The 9,723-nt window shown below is 43.7% G+C and overlaps 1 protein-coding gene across 1 annotated transcript in view; it reads right to left on the reverse strand.

The window, feature by feature from the left end:
- ENTHD1 (ENTH domain containing 1) overlaps positions 1 to 9,723 on the reverse strand; it is a 77,109-nt gene that overhangs the window by 43,389 nt on the left and 23,997 nt on the right. The window lies entirely within an intron of this gene.

The following is a 9,723-nucleotide window of genomic DNA, read 5'->3' on the forward strand; positions in this document are numbered from 1 at the left end:
AATATGGAATTTCTTATACCAGTCCTAGCTGAATTGCCTGCTTAATATCACTACTAATACTTTGCAGTTTCATAGCACCTTTCATATAGGTATGCAAAAGCACTTAATAAACATTAAATTTAAAGGATTAAACTTTGCAGCATGACTGTAAGGTACAGCACTAGTATTCTAATTTTCTAGGTAGGGTGGAAAAGGAATTTAAAAACAAAGTGAAATAATTTTCCAGGGTTATGCAGGGAATGAGTCCAGATCCAGGTACGTTGGAACAAAGTCCTCAGCTAAAGTTCTTTTGTGTAACTTTGCTAACATCAGTGAAGATATGCTGATTTTCACCAGCTGAAGATCTGGCCAACTACTATGTTAAATATTTTTTTGATGGAAGGCCAAATTGGAGATTTTGGGTGCGTACTGACATTTAAGCAGCCTGTTTTGGGAGGCTCTCTAATTATGGCACTTTACAGAAAAGTGCCATAGTTAGAGCATCATTGAACCTGTTTGCCTGTTATGGGGGGCTCAGAGCCTGCCTGCACCAGCCCTGGCCAGTATGTGGGGGCACTCCAGCAGCCTCCGTGGAGGCTGCCAGACTGCACCTTTCCTTAGCCCTTCCCCCCTTGCTTTCCATATGGCTGTACAGGGAGAAGACAGAGGTGTTTTCCTTTTCTCTGTGACTGCCCAGGGGCAGGGCTAGGCCAATGCTTGCCTACAAGCACCAGCCCTGCCTTGCAAGGGCCCTTGGGATGCAGGTGTAATCGCCCAAAACTAACCTTCAATGTGAAACTGTACAAGGTTCACTAAGGTGCTCTGCCCTAAAGCACCTTCTTCTGATACTGTGTTCAACAAGGGAGGGTTCAACAAGACATATACATATACACATCCAGATATATAACAGATAAACAGCAAATGGTTATTAATGACAAAATATGAGGCACTGGATACAAAATATGAAGTGCATACCCTCCTCCATGGTATCAATATCATTGTGATTACTAGAATCTCCTCTAGGGGAAAAGAATGTGGCACCAGCTCCTGAAAAAGGGGAAAAGAGCTGGCTCCCAATATCTCCTCACCCTCCAGGGATGGCTAGGACCCTTATCTTTCAGGGCCCTTTCACAGTTCCCCACCCCCTCTTCCAAGGGGTGTCCTCCCCTGTGGGAAACCCTTGCCCGATAACTCATGACTCTGGAGCCATAAAGGGGGATCAGCGCTCTTCCACCCAAACTACTCCTTGCTGCCAAGCCTCTCAGGCTCTGGCTCCATCCCAGCCACCTGCCTGCTAGTGGCCCTGAGCAGTCACCTGCTCCTGGAGGCTACTGCCTTCTCGCTGGGGTTGGAGGCCCGGGCTGCCTCATGCAATGCTGGGACTCAGTTCACTCTGGGACCCTTCCAGCAGCAAAATCAGTCCTGACCCCTAACCCCATGCCAGGGGTTAGAAACCCAAACTGCTGCTATTGGCACCCGGGGTCTAGGTTCCACCGTGCACCATCCCTGTGCACAGAGGCCCTAGCCACTTGCCAGAGGTGGCAAACCCTTGCTGCCTATCATGACTCCCAGGATTCAGCTCCATGTGGCAGCACCTGCACCGCACCCTGGCCACACACCAGGGGTTACAGACATGAGCTTCTTGCTCCCAGGTTCTAGCTCTGTGCAGTGTCACCTGCACCAAATCTCTGTGCACTGCTCTGTGCACCATGTACTAGAGCCAGAGCCAACCCCTGCTCACCCACCACCGTGGACAGTCTCTTGGAGCTCTTTGGGGCAACAGGAACTGCCCCGCTTGGCAGCTCTTTCTAGCTCTGCTCTGTTTTGTCCCATGGCACATCTTACTCATGCGGAGCATGCAGCTCCTTTTATTCACCTCAGAGGCTCCATCCCTGAGGTTCTGTCAGACCTGGCAAAGCCTGGTCTTGAACCAGGTCCGGGGTTTTTTTCCTGCTTTGCCTAGGCAGGGGCAGGGCGAACCCCTCCCTGACTTTCCCTTGATTGGTGGATGGGCTCCACCAATCATGATGAGGATTGTCCAAGCTCAGCGTGTCAGGCTGTTCGGGTAAGTCCACCATAATTACATCAGAGAAGGGTTAACTTTTCATGCCATCCTACATTTTTAAAGTGCTCCACAGCCCTGAACGTTTGTTATGTTATAGCTACAGAGTGAGTTTGGCAGCCTTAGCACATGGAAAGTGTAACTTCTGTACAAACCTTATGGCTCCTCAGCCTGCTACTGTTGTAGTCATGTAAATACATAATTTAATCAAAATATGTGATATTTAAGATGATTTCCTCCCATCACACAAAGAGTTAAAACAAATGGAAACTAGAAGTAGCTTGAAAAAGTGCTAGACCACTGCCTGTCTTTGGCTACACTTGCTGCTGAACTAGGTCAGCACTGGTTTAACAGTATCTATTGCTAATGTCTGCTATTATCAATGATAACTTTTTATCCCACAGATAAGATTAAAAGCATGACTTCCTAGAACACATTAAAATGTTTTTTCTCTCGTAACCCCAGAGAGATTGGCATGAACCTTGGAGGTATGAGTAATTGTGAGCGACACAAGGCTGGTGGCAGTGGCTGTGAAGGACAGAAATGTATATTATTTTAAGGGATTTTAATAGTTTTGGGGTGGGTTAATACAGAAATGCACAGAAGTTGGAAGAAGTGTCTGATGATGCATAGGATGACTTTTTGAATACAAAGCTCTTCTTCCCAACCCTGAGAGTGGTGCTGTGTTATGTGTGAGCTTGTTTCTGATTTTGTTGCTTTGTTCAAGGCAATTAGGAGAACAATAAGAAAACCAGACAAAGAATATCCTGAGTCACTGTCTGCTCATTTTTCTCCCAACAAAGAAATATGAAATTTCAAAAGTCCAAATTCTTCTAGACTGCTTAGAAACTGGCACAGCTCTGAAATCTTTTTAAAGTCAGATGAATATCCAAAAGTTTGAATGGTGATTCAAGTTTCTTAAATTAGCAAAAATGGGCTGGAATTACTATGAGACATCTTTCACACAATATTTCTGCCCTTTTGTTTGGTACCTTAAATAGGAAATGTAAAGATTACCTTGCAATGAAAAATAATTGTAAAAATATTAACTGATAATTCTGGAGCTTCTGTTCTGTTCAAATTTGGCAAAGATTTATATTACAATTTATTTTGTAAACATGAGTTGCATTTGACTTGAAACTTATTCTAATACCTGAAACTGACAAGTTTTGAGCTCGTAAGAAATTCAGACTAAAATAGAGAAGTGAACAGGGGATACAGTTCCTCTAAATGTCTAAAGAAGTGAAATTAACGTATATAGTATGGTAAATGTGTAGGTTAATGGCATTGTGCTTAATCAAACTGGTAGCACTACAGAAGTACTAGTAGAGCATTACTATGGTGTTTTTTAATACTATGGTGTTTTTTGATGCAATTTTGCTCTGTGTCCATACTTGACCCCTTCTAGATCGTCACATTTTTGCTGCCTTCTGTGTTTTTATCTCTACTGCCAAACTGCCAAAGTTCCCCAGGTCTGCAAGCAAGGTCCAAGGGCTCTGTGGGCCACAGGTTACTGACCCCTGCTTAGAGAACCAGATCTGGGAATGCAGAACTCTTCTGAGTTGCTGTACAGAGAGAATCTAATGTTCATTGCTCCAAGAACAGATAACAAGGCTGAAAGGCTTGTTTTGTGTGGGTAGTTTTCTTTTCAACGTAATTTTTGAGACTTGGAGAGGGGATAAAGAGGAGAACTAAGGGCTAAAATAAATTAGTATCTGAAATGTATCTGATGTTTTAGAATTGGTGCGAGAGCCTGTGTCATGTGTACATTTGCCTACATAATACACCTTGGACTAACTTTTATGCACTGATGAGTACCCAGTGATTAACCACCAATGGCTCAATGCCTAATTGACAGGAGGTATCAAGTGAGATTTCCTAGGAGTTTCTGCTAGGTGCAGTATTATTCAGTATCTTCATTAATGTTTTGGATGATTGGATTGAGTGCACTCTTAGCAAATTTGTGGATGGCACCAAATTGGGTGAAGTTGCAGACCTCCAGAGGACAGGCTAGGATCCAAAATGACCTAGAGAGACTGGAAAAATGGTCTGCAATCAATCAGATGAGATACAACAAGGACAAGTGCAAAGTCCTGAACTTGGGATGGAATAACTGTATGCACATATACAGGCTGGTGAGTGGCTGGATAGGCTGCAGCACTGCAGAGAAGGACCTGGTGGGTTACAGTACACCATAAACTGAATATTAGCCAATGGTGTGCTTTTGTTGTGCAAAAAAGAAGTCAGCAGCATACTTAAGCTATATGAATAGGAATGTCACTAGCAAATCAAGGGAAGTAATTCTTCTGGTCTATTCAACACTGGTGATGCCTCAGCTGGACCACTATGTCCAGGTTTGGGGCCCACACTTCGAGAAGGATGTGCACAGATTGGAAAGCATCCAGTAGAGAGCAACAAAAATGGCTATGGTTCTGTAAAGGCTGAAAAAACTGGAGAAGAGAAGATTTGATAACAGTCTTCAACTATCTGAAGGGTGATTAGAAAGAAGATAGAGATAGGCTTTTTTTCCATAACTAGGACAGGAGCACTGGCTTCAAGGTGCAGCAGGGGAAATTTAGGTTGGAAATTAGAAAGAATTTTCTGACTTTGAGGGTGGTCAGGCATTGGAATAGGTTCAAGAAAAACTGGGGAATCTCCATCCTTGGAAATTTTCAACAGTGGGATAGACAAACACTTGGATGTTGTAGCCAGAGATGATCCTGCCTTGAGACGGGGGCTGAACTAGATGACCTGGTAAGATCCCTTCCACCTTATTTCCTATGATTTTATTACAGCTAGATGAGAGTAGCCAGCCAATTGGCTGCCCTGGTTTCTGTATGAATTGAGAGAGACATCATACAAACAGTTTGACCAAAATGTCCTATACATAATTCCTGAAATTATTAGCTTTTACGTTGAGACCTCTTACACTTCGATTTCTTTGTTACCTTTGAATTCTTCCTCCCCTCAATATCCCTTGAGTCAACCATCTGGCAGACCTCAGGAAGCCACTGTGCATGTGTGTTGAAATAGGCACCTCAATCCAGAACAGGACCGTTGACCTCTACCATAGAAAGTGAGGGAAAGCAACAGAGGAAGATCTGCATCTAGCAGATAACATGGGAATTGAGGGCAGGGGGCAGCAGTTGCTCTGGGTTCTATAGGGGAAGTGGAAATAGACAAGTAGGAATGGGGGAAGAGAAGGGGTGGGCACTGCCATTGTCATGTGAGTCTTTATTAACCCAGCCACAAACACCACCATCAACATTCACAGAAACTTGGAAAACTTTATCCAACCTCCAAGCTTGCAAAATTAGCCCCTTGCTGCATTATACAATAAACAGAAGCATACCTGTTGCAGAGGGCTTCTCATTCCTGGATTGGTACTCTGCATCCTTCAGACTTGGCATAGGCATAATCTCCACCTCCATCTCTGAACCCTGATATAACAGAGGTGGGTCTAGCTCTTTAAGCCCCCAGTCCACTTGGTTCACAGAGCCAGTGATGCTCCTTTGTCCATCACTACCACATTGCAGGAAATCTCCAAGTGGTTAAGTAGCACTTTAGATTTTGCAGAAGTGTGAATTCTGAGAAATCTGCCTGGCTCATTATAAATGGGACACATTTTCCACATGAGCCAGTCCTACAATAATTGGCCTAAGCCTCCTTCCCTTGGACCTTCACTATTTTGATCTTTTCTTAGTCCTCTTTCCACTGCAAATGATGCCTATCTTGGCCACTAGCTCTGATACACACCAGAGACGTTTCTGGAGAAATTCAACTGATGCATTATACAATGACACAACCCATTTACATGGCATTCTTGGTTTAGACTGCAGAAGAAATGTGATGAAATATTGGTGGTGTTGTTTGTTACATATTGGATAATTTAGAGGGGGCACTCTTCTCAACTACCAGTTTATGAGGTGTGGCTTCTAAATTAGGTTTGGCTGGTAGAAACCTCCAAACCAAAGATCTACTCCCACAAATTAGGAAGCAAGCTTCATTGATCCCAATGAAAGCATTGCTAGTGTCAGTTAGCTAAATTTTGAGATTTAAATGGTGCAGTCTTTGCTTGTTTTCATTCTCAACAGAAATAAACATGATTTATACTGTCAGGTACAATTTGCTTATGCTTTTTCCTTCCTTCATAAGACTTTACTTCTATTTTAGGACTGCCTAAGAGTTCCTTACTTATATATGTAACTATTGTAAATGACAAATTTCAGATGGTCCTGGATTTCTTCTCCCAGATGGCCAGTAATATGGACACCATGGCTCAAACTAGCTGGCAGCATGCTCTATACAAAGGCCTCCTCTAATAAAGGCCAAAGAAAAAAACCTGAAGAAACTAATCATTGTGAAAATCCATGTAACAGGCTCCATGCTGTGCATTGTGCTGTGTGTGCATATAGATATTTTCCAACACATGTAAATCCTTTGTAACAGTTTAGAAAGTAGGACACCCAAGATGCATAGAGTGACCAGTAGGGCTGTGCAAAACTTCAGTTCATGATTCGGATTCAGAGATGATTTGGAGGCCGAATCTATGAATCCAAATTGAATCTCTGGAAGCTTTAGGCTTTCTGAATCGATTCAGAGCTTCCGAATCACTTTGGAAAAGATTCAAAACTGATTTGGCCGTAGAGTATAATGGGCAATCAATGAAATATCCATAACTTTGTTGTTTTGCCTGTCAGCAGCTAGAGGTGCAGGGCCCCAGAACACCCCTGCACCTATCTCCTTGACAGCCGGAAGGATTCATGGCCACAGCAGGGGCTACCATCCCTGCAGCTTTCACCCAGCTGTGCCTTAACACACACAGTGTCACCCGTGTCATGAGTTTTGCCTGTCAGCAGCTTGAGCTGCAGTTCCCCCCATACCCCTGCACCGATCTTCTTGAAACTTGGCAAGCTTTGTGGCCTTAGCAGGGGCCACCACCCCTGCAGTTTTCACCCCCCTGTGGTTTAACACATACACATGACATGAGTTTTGCTTTCAAGAATTTGGGGTGCAATTCTCCCTGAACCCCTACACCAATCTTCTTGACGCTTGGTAGGCTTCATTCCCTCAGCAGATGCTACCACCCCTGCAAGTTTCATCAAAATCAGACAAAAAACAACAAAGTTATAGATATTTCATTGATTCCCCATTATACCCTATGGCCAGATCTCTGAGGCGGCTCCGAAGCTTCGGAGCCACTTCAGCCAAATCAAAGCAAAAACCCGGTATGGAGCTCCAGATCGGATCGCTGGTATCCGAAGCGGTTGGATCCAAAGCCAGATTGAATAGCTGCCCATTCACGCAGGCCTAGTGACCAGTGTAATATGAAATGGTCATGGAAGACCTATTTGCACTACCACATTATTATGTCAGTGATCTTAACCTTTGATCATTAGCATCTCTGATTTCCCCAGTGTAGATGAGACCTCTGTCCAGTAAATTTGAAAGCTACCTTTAATGAAAATAGTACTGGGCAGACAAGTATAATACAGAAGCCAGGAAGTCTGAATTCTGATCTTGGTTCTGCTAATGGCAACATGCAAGGCAGCTAGGACCCGATCCTCATTCATGGTAAAACTGCTTTACAGAGTTCTGACAGCATGATGGTGCTTTCAAATGAGAATGCATTACATTTAGAGTCCCTTTTAATGCCTGTTTACATTGCCATAATTGTATAAAGCAGAATTATTACAAATGAGAATCAGGCCCCTTACCTGTCAGATTCCTCATCTGTAATATAAGGAATATTGCTACCTATAATTTTAACTATTAAAAATTCACCATTTACCTATACTTACCACATTTTAAGAAATCACAGCAGTTTACTAGTCTTAGAACAGGAAATAAGGCAGTGTCTTAGACATTGTTATTGAGTATGGAATCTGAATAGATGTTGACTTTTTTAATGGCAGTCACTGTGCCTCACAGTGAGGCTTAATTAGCCAATAAGAGTGACTTGAAACTGTAAAGTGCTATATAAATGCAAAGTAGCTGTAGTAATAGTAGCGATGAAAGTGCAGTATAAGGAAAGGGAAAGCATTGCTTTGACTTTGAAAGCTCTTCTGGATTCCTAGATTTCTGTGTGTTAAGCATGGAAAACAGAGTGGGCTGAGACAGATTTTATCTCAAATCATTTTTAAAAATATGTGAAAGCTTTACCAATGCTGACTTAGCAACCATAGAGATGAACCCTTTTCAAATCCCTGCTTGTAATCAAAGTGTATATTTTCCTTTAGTGCTGTAGATTACATACAACCCCTTACACAGCACGTGTGGGCATCACTAATAAGATTTACTGTTTATCCGTGCCAAGTTTCATCATCTACTGTGAAAGCAGCTTGCTGAACAGAGGGAGAGCTGGATTGTGGCAAGTGCTGCTGACATTAATATGAAGAGAAGCTTGGCAGCAGAATGGTGGAATATTGCTGTAATATAAATAATGCTTTTAAAACAAAAAACCTCATTTACAAATCTCTTCACAAAGTAGGGGGCACCATTTGTAAGAAAGCTTTTGGGATAAGGAAGGAAGCAAATTAGTTGTAGCATCCTTACTAGAACCACAGAAATAAAAACCGGTGTGGGGAACAGACAGAGGTTAGGCTACATTCCATTTCATCCCAAGATGCCATAAAACCTTTGGGACACATTCCCCTTAGAGTGCATACGGAATTAAATGCCTTGGGAGGAGACTATGCCTGTCAGAATCACAGGGTATGGAAAGAAATATGATCAATAAATATCAATATGAAAATTGCTTCTTTGAAAGCAGAAATGATCATCTGGGATGGATTTCACCTTTCTAGACTTCCCTTTTTTTTTTTTTAACCTCAACCTGTCATTGCCTTCCAGTTTAGAGTTGTAGCAGCTCAGAGTCGGAGTCTGAATACCCTCTTCAGAGGCAACAATCATTCTAATATTATAAAAGTCTAAGTCCGTCTGTCTGTCCGCAATGCTTTATTCACACTCTGATTGACTGACAAACAGCCAGTCAGAGCACAAAGAAGCATTCTGACAGAATGCAGCCTGTTGCCATGATGGTGGGGACACAGAGACAGAGCTGGGGGAGGTGGGGACCCGGCCAGCAGAGCTGGCCTCGCCCCCTCTCCCTGCTCCCTAGAGGCAGCAGCAACAGAGTGGATGGAAGTGAGAAGCCAGGCCAGCCCTCACCTCTCTCTCCCACCCCTGCTCCCTGCAGGTAACGCAGGGCGGGGAGGGGAGAGAGAGAGAGAGAGAGAGAGAGAGAGAGAGAGTGTGTGTGTGTGTGTGTGTGTGTGTGTGTGTGTGTGTGTGTGTGTGTGTGTTGGGGACAGCGGGCCTGGCCTGACTGGCCTAATGCATGGGGGAGGGAAGAAGCAGGCCTCCTCCCCACCTCAGGTCCAGGTCCACTCCTCCCTCACCCCTCTCCCCTGGGTTGGCCCCAAGCTTGCTCCTCCCATCCCTGAGCAGGCCCTACCTTGGGGGCTGGGGTGGAGCAGGCCTGCCCTGGTGTCAGTGGTGATGTTAGAAATATTATTAAAAATGCATTATCAATAGCAGATTTAGGGAAAAAAAAGAAAAAAAAAACAAAACACAGCTGCTACCCCTCCTTGTCTCCTTAATGGGAGAGGGAAGGGGGGGGTTGGAAATTGATGGGAAAAACCACCAAAAGCCCATTGTACTAAGGTATCACTCCCTCTCTG

Source organism: Crocodylus porosus, unplaced genomic scaffold (assembly GCF_001723895.1).
Source record: "Crocodylus porosus isolate Cpor-Errol unplaced genomic scaffold, CroPor_comp1, whole genome shotgun sequence".
In the NCBI taxonomy this organism is placed as follows: domain Eukaryota; kingdom Metazoa; phylum Chordata; order Crocodylia; family Crocodylidae; genus Crocodylus; species Crocodylus porosus.